Raw genomic sequence first — 9,614 nt, 5'->3', positions numbered from 1 at the left:
GACCCAAGATGGGTTGGCAGTATCTAGAATATTTACCTGGAACTGAATCGTATTTCTACTGGTTCCATTTATGCTTGGAAAAGTATTATTCCCATGGGCAAGGATTTTAAAATTCAATTATAGCAAAGAAAACAGTCAAATGTAATATTACAATATGAGGATAAACTGTATTGCTGACTAACACATCTAAAGTCACTAAACACTTTAAGCATCTGGAAGAAAAGTTCATTTTTGCTTTGCACGTACTAAATAAGTCTTTGATGTATGTTCATAAGGTAAGTGGACCCATTCAGTTATTCATTTACTGAAATGGTTATTAAACAACTACGATGTGTTAGGTTAGGCATGGGAAAATCTCAATATTATAAAAGGATTCCTAAATAAATGGGATTTATTTAGTGAAACCCTTTTCCAGATAGAATCCCTTCAAAACTTTACTATCCTGAATTGCTGTCCAACAACTATTTGAATACTTCTAGTAACAGAAGATTCACTACCTCACGTGGCAGCCAATTTCCAAATCACTGCTGAAGTTAAACTTCCTTATGTCGATGTGAAATTTCTCTCCATGAAGTTTCTACTGCTGATCCTATTTTGACCTCCTGTAGTAACAGAGGATGTTTAATTTCTCTTCCCCCTGGCAACCCCATTAGGTAATAGAAACGGATAAGGCACAGTGGGGCAAAACATGGACACAGAAGCTGGATGGCTCAGCTTTGAATCTTAGTGTCCAAATTTACCAGCTGTGGGACTTTAGGCAAAGCCTTTAACCTCCCTGTGGCCCAATTTCCTTATCTGTAAAATAGGGATAATGTTATAGTTCAAATAATTGATTTGAAGGGTAAAAATTTACTACCTGCATGACTCAGCATTGGCTGCTCTCATCCCTTTGGTCTTTTCCAGAACCAAGTGTGCTAGATCCAGTGCGTTAGATCCCTCTTACTCTGGTGATCAGAGCAGAGCCCCAAATAAGAGTCTGTTTGTCCAACACAGGACAGAGAAGGACTATCATCCATCCCTACTGTTCTTAACTCAGCTTTGTGAGAGGAGTCGTGTTAATAATAACAAAATATACATTGTCTATTATATGTAGATATTACGCTACACTCTTTAAATACATCATTTCTCATGACAACCAGGAGGTTGCATAGGGGTGTGTCACTAAGGGACAGAGGAATGAAGACCCAAACAGATCCTCAGGCTTTGGGGCCGGACCTCTCAGCACCCGCCATGCTGCCTCGCTGTGCTGCCACAGGAGTGAAGGACCCCTGACTTTGGCGGTCAGGGAAAAGCTACAAAATGAGCTACTAGCGCTGCAGCTCTCGGTGGGAAGAGTGGTCAGGTTCTGGCCCTATTTATTCCCTGCTGCAGTAGCCATGTTCTCTCTGATCTTTCTCCCCAGTCTCTTGGGTTGGGCAAAGAAAACACTCTTGAGAAGAATGCATTAAAGCCCTGAAACCATTCAGAGGACCAAGCCTGATGCGTTTTAAAGCAAAAAGATGAGAAAGTTAGCATAAAGCATGCAGCCCATTGGGCATTACCTTCTCATGCCATCTACATTACGATCTACTACCCTTACTCCTACTGAATAGTTTGTAAAAAATAACTGTCACCTTCAACCAGCACTGAACGTCATTAGCAGGAACTGTTCAGTGGATTAACAGCAGCAGCAGCAGCAGCAGCTGACATTTATTGAGCGCTCACTCTATGCCAGGATCTCTGTTAAGTGCTGCTAGTCATTCTCTTGTTATCGCTCGTGAGTGAGAGACTATGCTATTTCCCTTTCTCAGATGAGAACGCTGAGATTCAGGCTGGTTCTGTGCCTTGTCTCACAAGTGGTTACATTCTGGGCTGTCTGATCTCCTTTGTAGCCACAGTTCATCTCGGGGCTGTTTTACATAGCTTCATCTTTCTCTGACTAGATATCCAGTAGTCACCCCAGCTCCGCACACATACCACTGCCACTATGATGAAAGAAGAGAGAGATCGAAGCCAGGGGACTCTGATGGGGCTTTTCCCATTGGAGAGGGCAAAACCACCACCCCTTAAGCTACATACAAGGTCTCACAGAAAACTCCTAAGGAAGGACTCGGCTTTCCCAGAAGAGGAGGCCAAATACTAGTAAGCACAACACTGTAGTCACAGGAAGTATACACTTTACAAAGCATTGTCATGGCTATTAAATCAGTAAATTCTTACAACCACCCTGTGAGGAGGGTACAGTTATCACTACTATTTTGTAAGTGGGAACCTTCCGTTGGTTCCTCAGCCAGAATGAGGTTGGGGCAGGACCTGGGCTCTGGAGCCTTTGTTGACTCATTTTCCCTTTGATATCTTACTTTTTTTTAGCTTTTAATCAAAAATAGAAATATACATAAATAAAAGCTTGAACATGTTACAACCACCCTGTGAGGAGGGTACAGTTATCACTACTATTTTGTAAGTGGGAACCTTCCGTTGGTTCCTCAGCCAGAATGAGGTTGGGGCAGGACCTGGGCTCTGGAGACTTTGTTGACTCATTTTCCCTTTGATATCTTACTTTTTTTTAGCTTTTAATCAAAAATAGAAATATACATAAATAAAAGCTTGAACATGCTAGAAAAAAAAAAAAAAAGAGAGAGAAAAACTATATATAAGCAGAGAGAAAAAAATGCAAAACCGCCCATTCCAAAACAAGATTGTTAACATTTTGGTCTATTTCTTTCCATACATTTTTTTAAAGCACATACATACATACACACATACTGTTTTTTTCTTTTACAAAAGAGGTATACACATTAGTTTGTGGCCTGTTTTTTATTTCCCCCACCATATATTATGTATGTGTGTCCATAATACCATTGACGATGCTGTATATAAATAACCCCGTTTCACGGCCTGTTCTCTCTCACCATTCCAATGCCGCAAAGTACCCAAGTGGGCCCTGTGCTTCCACTTTGTGCTCTCTCCAAGATCATTTGGGAAGTGATAGGCCAAATAAAATAAAAACAAAAAGCAAAACTTTCTTTCCAACAGTCTTAGCAGGAACCTTGACTCTTCCCTCGCCCCGAATCCCACTCAAACACACGACAGCCAGGATAGGATGTAGGGCAGCTCCAAGCTGGAATGTACTATGAATTCAGAGAAGCGTCTTAAACTCAATCCAAGCCTGAGAGTCACAAAGGGTTTCCTATCACTTTCTTTGGGACAGGGTTTCGTGTTTGGTGAGACAAAAAAAGGGGCTAGCATTACCGTATTCTGACCACTCTGATAAGGGTGAGGTCTGCAATCTTAACTAATGTCCCCAAGCCTCTGTACTGGGCAAGGAGGGAATCCCACCTGCTGACACGGACTCTCCCTAGCAGAGAAAATGCACCCAGCCATTGATGGAAGACCTTTCCCAAGCTCTCCCCTTACCGGGCATTGTCGCAGCTATAACCAGATCGTTCTCTCTGTGCACATCTAGGCCCGGCTTGTTGTCCCAAGATAACATTTGTCATTAGAATACAAAATGACGACTTTGAGGTCGGTCATTCTCTGCCAGATCAGATGAAGTTTCCTCTTTAAAGAAGGAAAAAAGAAGAAAGTAAGTAACAGAAAAAAAAAAAAAATGAGGCGAGGAGAGAAGAGATCAATGGGGTTAAGTATGTATGGGCAATGTCGTAGGTGAATTAGCCGTGGACACTTGCTTAGTGGTGTGTTGCGGCTTCCATTTCTAGGCCAAATATTCATTTATCCCCATCCTTCTTTGCATGTGAGACAGAATTTCCAGGGGAAGTGCCCTTCCATGCTTTGAATCCATGCCAGCCATCAGAGGTGTACATCAGGACTGCTGAAAGCAAGATGCTGATGGAATCTTAACAGCTCTGGGAACTCACTCACTCCTTCCTCTCCTTGGAGCCCTACTTATAGTGCTGTTGGTAATATCAAATGATTTGATTCTCTTTTCCACGACTGCTGTTTTGGCCCCTTTGCCATCTTTGAACTATATTTCCTATAGTAATTATTTCATTCCCTTTATGTCCAATGTCAGCTTATTTTCAAAGAAAAAATAAATCATACAGCAGAGGTGAAGAAGCCAAAATAGGACGATTTGTTATATTAAGCAAATATTTATTTGCATAATTGTGGCTCCCATTTCTATATTAGCGCAGCAGCAAATGCAAGAGCATTCAATTCGGAAGGATATAGTATGCAAGACCTTCTGTCATACTGGGGCCGGCCAGGGGGTGAACTGTAACCAACCTCCCCGCTTCCAAGACCAATGACCAATGGCCAGTGAGGAATTTTCCCTACTGTGTCACCACCGCCCCCACCCCCGCCTTATTCCTTCAGGGAAAAATGTTAACATGTTTTAGAGATTAAATTTTATCCTGATATTACATTTAAGAAAAAAAAATGGTAAAAGGTTAAACACAAACTGGAAACCAGAATGTGAGAAAAAAGAAAATTTTGTTTTTCTGGAAAATGGGTCTCCAAAAACAGCCTCAATTTATTCTAAATAAATCTCTCTCCTAATAATTCCTGAAAGAAAAGCTGGCAAATCCAAAGAATTCTGTGTTTGTTTAGAGGAACTCTTTTTATGTTATTGTTTGCGTCTTGTTCTCACACAGAACTGTGCAGGAGGCAGGTTGGTCCTAAGTCCCTTGAAATGGGAGTTGACAACAAGACTGTCTCAAAACATGAAATCTAAAGGTATGCATATTAATTTAGATGAAATTGAATAACCTTTTTAGATAAAACTTATAAAACATGTATTGCATGTTAACTCAATGCGATGCCACAGATAATACTATAAGGAGTGATTTTGTTTTTATATAGAAAAAAACCTTGAGATCATTTCACATATGGGCGCATGAAAAATCCCACTGCTAATCTGAGAACCAGTGTTTCCTCAATTAGAGACTCTATAGCCTTCTGATCCAGATTCCTCAATAATTGTGTATTGAATGGAATTTGTGGGAAAATATCTAATATCAGAGATGACCCCGAGATTGAATTCTTCAAGATTCAAACACACAACTCAGTAATTTGAAGAGCTTAGTTGTTTACAACAGGCGGTGCGGTCAGATCCGGCAGGAGCAGTGGGTGGTGGGGGGGAGGGGGGCTGCGTTCCTAGTTCTGCCACTTGCAGCCGTGTGACCGTGGGCATGTAACCTGACCTCCGGGAGCATCACTTTCCTCGGCTGTAAAAGAGAGATCAGGAAAATGTCCATCTCCAGGGTTGCTGCGACTCTTAAAGAGATAAAATATGAAGTCTTTAGCAAGGTTCACTGTATCTAAATGTCAACCAACAGTATGCATTATTAACGTGTGTGCTAAATTGCAAAAAAAACTTACTTCTCCGTGTTTGGGAAGGCCACATCATAAATGAGAAATCCAGGGGCCAGGATTGAGAAGGGAAGGGCTGGATAAGGGGTAGGAGGGATTGGTAAGGCAGAAATCCATTTTAATTGCAATTCGAAACTAGAATCTTGACCTCACAAAGTAGCGGCATGATCTTTTGTCATCAGAGCCTCCATCAGTCAAGAGTGAGACTTGAAAGTAAGGTAGTTTCTTTCAAATTATCCGCTAGCATGCCATGGGGATCTTTTTTTCCTCCTCTAGAATCTTCTGTTAAAGTTACAGAGCTTATGGTTCCCATAATGCACATGTACAGTATCTATTTCATTTAATTTGCTATTAACACTTATAGTTTCACTTACTTCAACACAGCTGGATAAAAAGAATTGAAGTCAACCATCTATGGTAGAATTGGAAGGTAGCTATTAGCAGTTTTATTTGCAAACCCACCCTGTTCTCATCTATCGAGGATCACAGCACAAATTCCATTCAATACACAATTATTAAACGCAGATTTATGCCAAGCATGGTCACTATGCTTTGCACAGAAAATCCAGTTTTTACACTGGCTTTGCTGCACCCCAGCATCACACAAGGCTGTCTAATTGAGTTTTGTAAGAATAAGCCAAGTAAGAAACAATGGAAAAAAAAAAATCCTCATCTCTATAAGTAAAAATTTAAACTTTAAATTTTCTTAACTTGAATAAAAGAAATAATTGGCATTTTTTTTTTTCTAGTCTTGGGTTTTATTGTGCTGGAACTTTCTATTACGAAGTGTTTTTGGAGGCTGGTGTCTATTTAAGAAAGACCAGTATGAGTTCTAGTTGTAGAAAGGCACCTACTTAAGCTGGCTTGAACGAAAGAGACTGACCTATTCCTGGGCCTCACCCGGCCTGGAAATGGAAAACCACTCATTTGTCAAGCAGCCACTGTTATCATGTTTCTCTTTCTGGGGACACGTCAATTCATATCCTTTTCTCTGCGCGAAATTGATCAAACTTCCCACTTCTTTGGGCAAATTGGCTTTCTCTGCTAATCCTTCAGTTTGCAACTGGCTAAAAAAGGCCACCCCATTCCCCTCTGAATGTGACCTTTCAGTTTTGGAACTTGCCATTGTCTGATTTCAGGCACTGCACCTCTGAGTTCAGATTTTCAAAAGAAAGAGGGAACTGATTTAGTCATCACCTAATCCATGGTCTGGCTCACCTGGATCGTGAGTCTACTCTGATCCAAACGGCTGTGCTGGGGGAGAGGTAACACGGGACAAGCCATGCGGCCTAGGCTCAGCACTCACAAATATGTCACAATGAAGCCACAGGCTCAAATTTCTCACTTCCTCTCTCAACAGAAGGAATACTCATTGGTGGTGGGTACTTGTGATGTAACTCTTCAAACTCCTTTGCAAAGTTAAAAGCAAAATAACCTGACGCTTCTTCAGAAGGTATGTATTCCAAATGCATTTTAAATTCTCCTATCTCTTCTCATTCTGATTTTTTCCAAATTAAATTCCTTTAACCGGGCATCTTACACTGGTTTCTTCAGACTATTTATTTGCGTCAGACTATACACATAGTAAAACTATATCAACAGTCATACAGAGAAAAATATTTTCTTGCACATGACTGAAAATTTTCATTTGAATCTAGTTTTATTTTATACAGGCTAACATTTTGGACAAGCTAGTGAACATACAGCTTATATAACTGTTGAATCACTCATGCTGAGTAAAAATTGCCAATACGCACAATATCCCATTGTTTAGCATTAATTCTGAAAATTGTTCCAAAAATAATATTTTCAGGACTCTCCCTCTGAGATGGGGCCAAAAACGTCTTGTACTTCTTTCAATGTATAGCTGACAGCCTAAGGCTGTATCGAACTCATTGTTTATCTGGACAAAAGCTTTCGTGCCAATAACTTTCTCCTTCTCCTGTGCAGGAGGAAGAAAACTAGGGTGATGGGCGAGGGTGGGATGGGGTGGGACACAAGGCCCGTTTTGAAGTGTATAAGAGCTGGATACTCCCAAAATTCCAGCAAGATTACACATATGCACCAAAAATCTCATCTGGTAAATATTACATTTTGTTTTTGTCTTTACTTCAGTTTTTACACAACTTGACAGTTTGTGGTATTGTGCCACATTTCAGAGCTAAGGTTTACAAACATCTGGCTGGTGGGCAACATTCCAGTCCCCAAGGCCCCCCAGTGTCTCTGGGATAGAGTGTTTGCAACATACCAATTGAGGTGGAAAACAAGAGTTTTCCTAGAGAACAATGTGGGTAAGCAAGGCATTTTGCTTCACAAGATTCCTCTGGAAAGGCGGGGCCTTGGAAAGTTAACCCACTTGCTGCCACCGAGATGAACTTTAAAGAGTTAGAAAACCTCGGCTGCCTTTGGTGAGTGGCCAGTTAAGTGGGTCCCTTTAAGTCCCAGGTGATATGAGAACTTACTCAATAAAGCATCTTAACGATGAAGTGATGCAAACTTTTTAACGGAGTGTTTTAAATCTCCCCACTCCTGCCCCCAGATTCCCTTCATCTAAGAATAAGAAAATATTTCCCTTTTCTTGGAGTTTTCATAGAGGAAAGGGTAACAAGATCATACATAGTAGTTAAAGCATGTAGACTAATTCCTAGCATTTTGTAAGAGCGACTTAAATTTTTCCTTTTATCACTGTTGTGCACAAATGTATACAGAGGAAAGTTATTTTTAAATGGTCAGATTTTTTTTTGTTAAATTATAATAATTAATAGGCCATCTCTCTCATTTTTGTTATCTTTTCTTCTTATTTGAATACTCTAATAGGATATTAGCATATTGTCCAAAGCAAGTAATTCTAGTGCTACTGTAACTCTATGTCACTGAAAGACTGCTGGTTTGGCATGCTTCTTAAAACTCTAGTTCCTAAGAAACAAACACCAAGTTTTTCATATCATATAAGACATCCCAAAAAAGACTATCATCTTTCCCTGGGGGGATTACCTCATCAAGTCTCCAGAACTCATGGAGTTAGTAACCTGCATAGAGAAAGATCCATAGCTTTTTAGGAGGGTACATTTAGTCCCTGCGACTGTGTGCAAATTCATGTGTATGTGTGGGCATGCATTTTCCTAGGAAGAGGGCCGATAGCGTCCATCAGATCAGATCGTGAAACATAAGATGTTACTAATAGTTATATCAAGGGAGTGATATAGCCAGAGTAAGGAGAGATCCATGTAGAAGTGCGAAGGAAGTAAGGTCTCTCTCCTCTAGGCATGCCCTTTCCTCACCTCAGTACCGGCCTTTATCCTCCCCAGACACCAAGTACCCAAATGAAATCTTTCCCCACCTCCCTATGCAAACTCAATTCCTAATTCCCTCTGAAAATGTGTATAACAGAAAACGTCATTAAAAGGCTTCTCCTTGGAGACCAAAGTCTCCAGCTAATGGATAAAACTAGGAAACTAGACTTTCAAACCCTGTCAGACGGTGAGTGCTTCAGGCTTGTGTAGTTTCCGCTTACAACCGGCCTGTCCCAGAGTCACGAGGGAGATGTGAAAACCACCTTCCTCAAGAAAAACGTAAGAGGTGACTCCATTGAGACCCCTGGAGCTTTCAGTTAAGTCATAGACAAATGGCTCTTGGCATCGGCTCTGTGTAACATGGTACTGGTGTCTGGCCATCAAGAATCTGGCCGTCTAGCACCCACGATGGTATCTCCAGACAGAGGGAGAGGAGTGCGTGGCTATTGAGCTCTTTCTGGTGCCAGGCACACCCGCCTGCAGAGTGAGAGGGCAGGAGGGTAGGCCTGGCAGTCAGGCAGAAGAGGGCTCAAATTCTCCCTCTACCGCCTGATGAAAAAGGAACCTCAGGCATGTTGCAGAGCAGCCCAAAGCCTTAGAGTCCTCATTTAGGAAGTGGACGTGACTGTAGTACTTTCCCCACAGGGTCACTGTCAGGATTAAACAGGAAAACATGTACATCGAGGACACGTTATGGTCTCAGGTACACGGTAGTAAGCGAATAAATCTGAGCTACAAGTGATTCTCTCACTGAATCCTCATAGCAATCCTAGGTGATGGGTAGCAGTCTCACCATTTTGCAGATGGAGACTGATGTTAGGAGGGGGAAGCACATGACCGCAGCCACAAGGCCTATCAGGGCCTCTTTTCACCGTATTAAAAAAAATCCTCTGATGTAATACATACTTCACTGATCTAATGGCAGGTTAATTTGGGTAGTGAATGGGAAGAAGAGTTATGCATTTATATTAACAGATATAAAAAAACTACCAATTTCATGTCTCATATGTT

Source organism: Pteropus alecto, unplaced genomic scaffold, assembly GCF_000325575.1.
Source record: "Pteropus alecto unplaced genomic scaffold, ASM32557v1 scaffold40, whole genome shotgun sequence".
In the NCBI taxonomy this organism is placed as follows: Eukaryota; Metazoa; Chordata; class Mammalia; order Chiroptera; family Pteropodidae; genus Pteropus; species Pteropus alecto.
Note: the sequence above shows the minus strand (reverse complement) of the source record.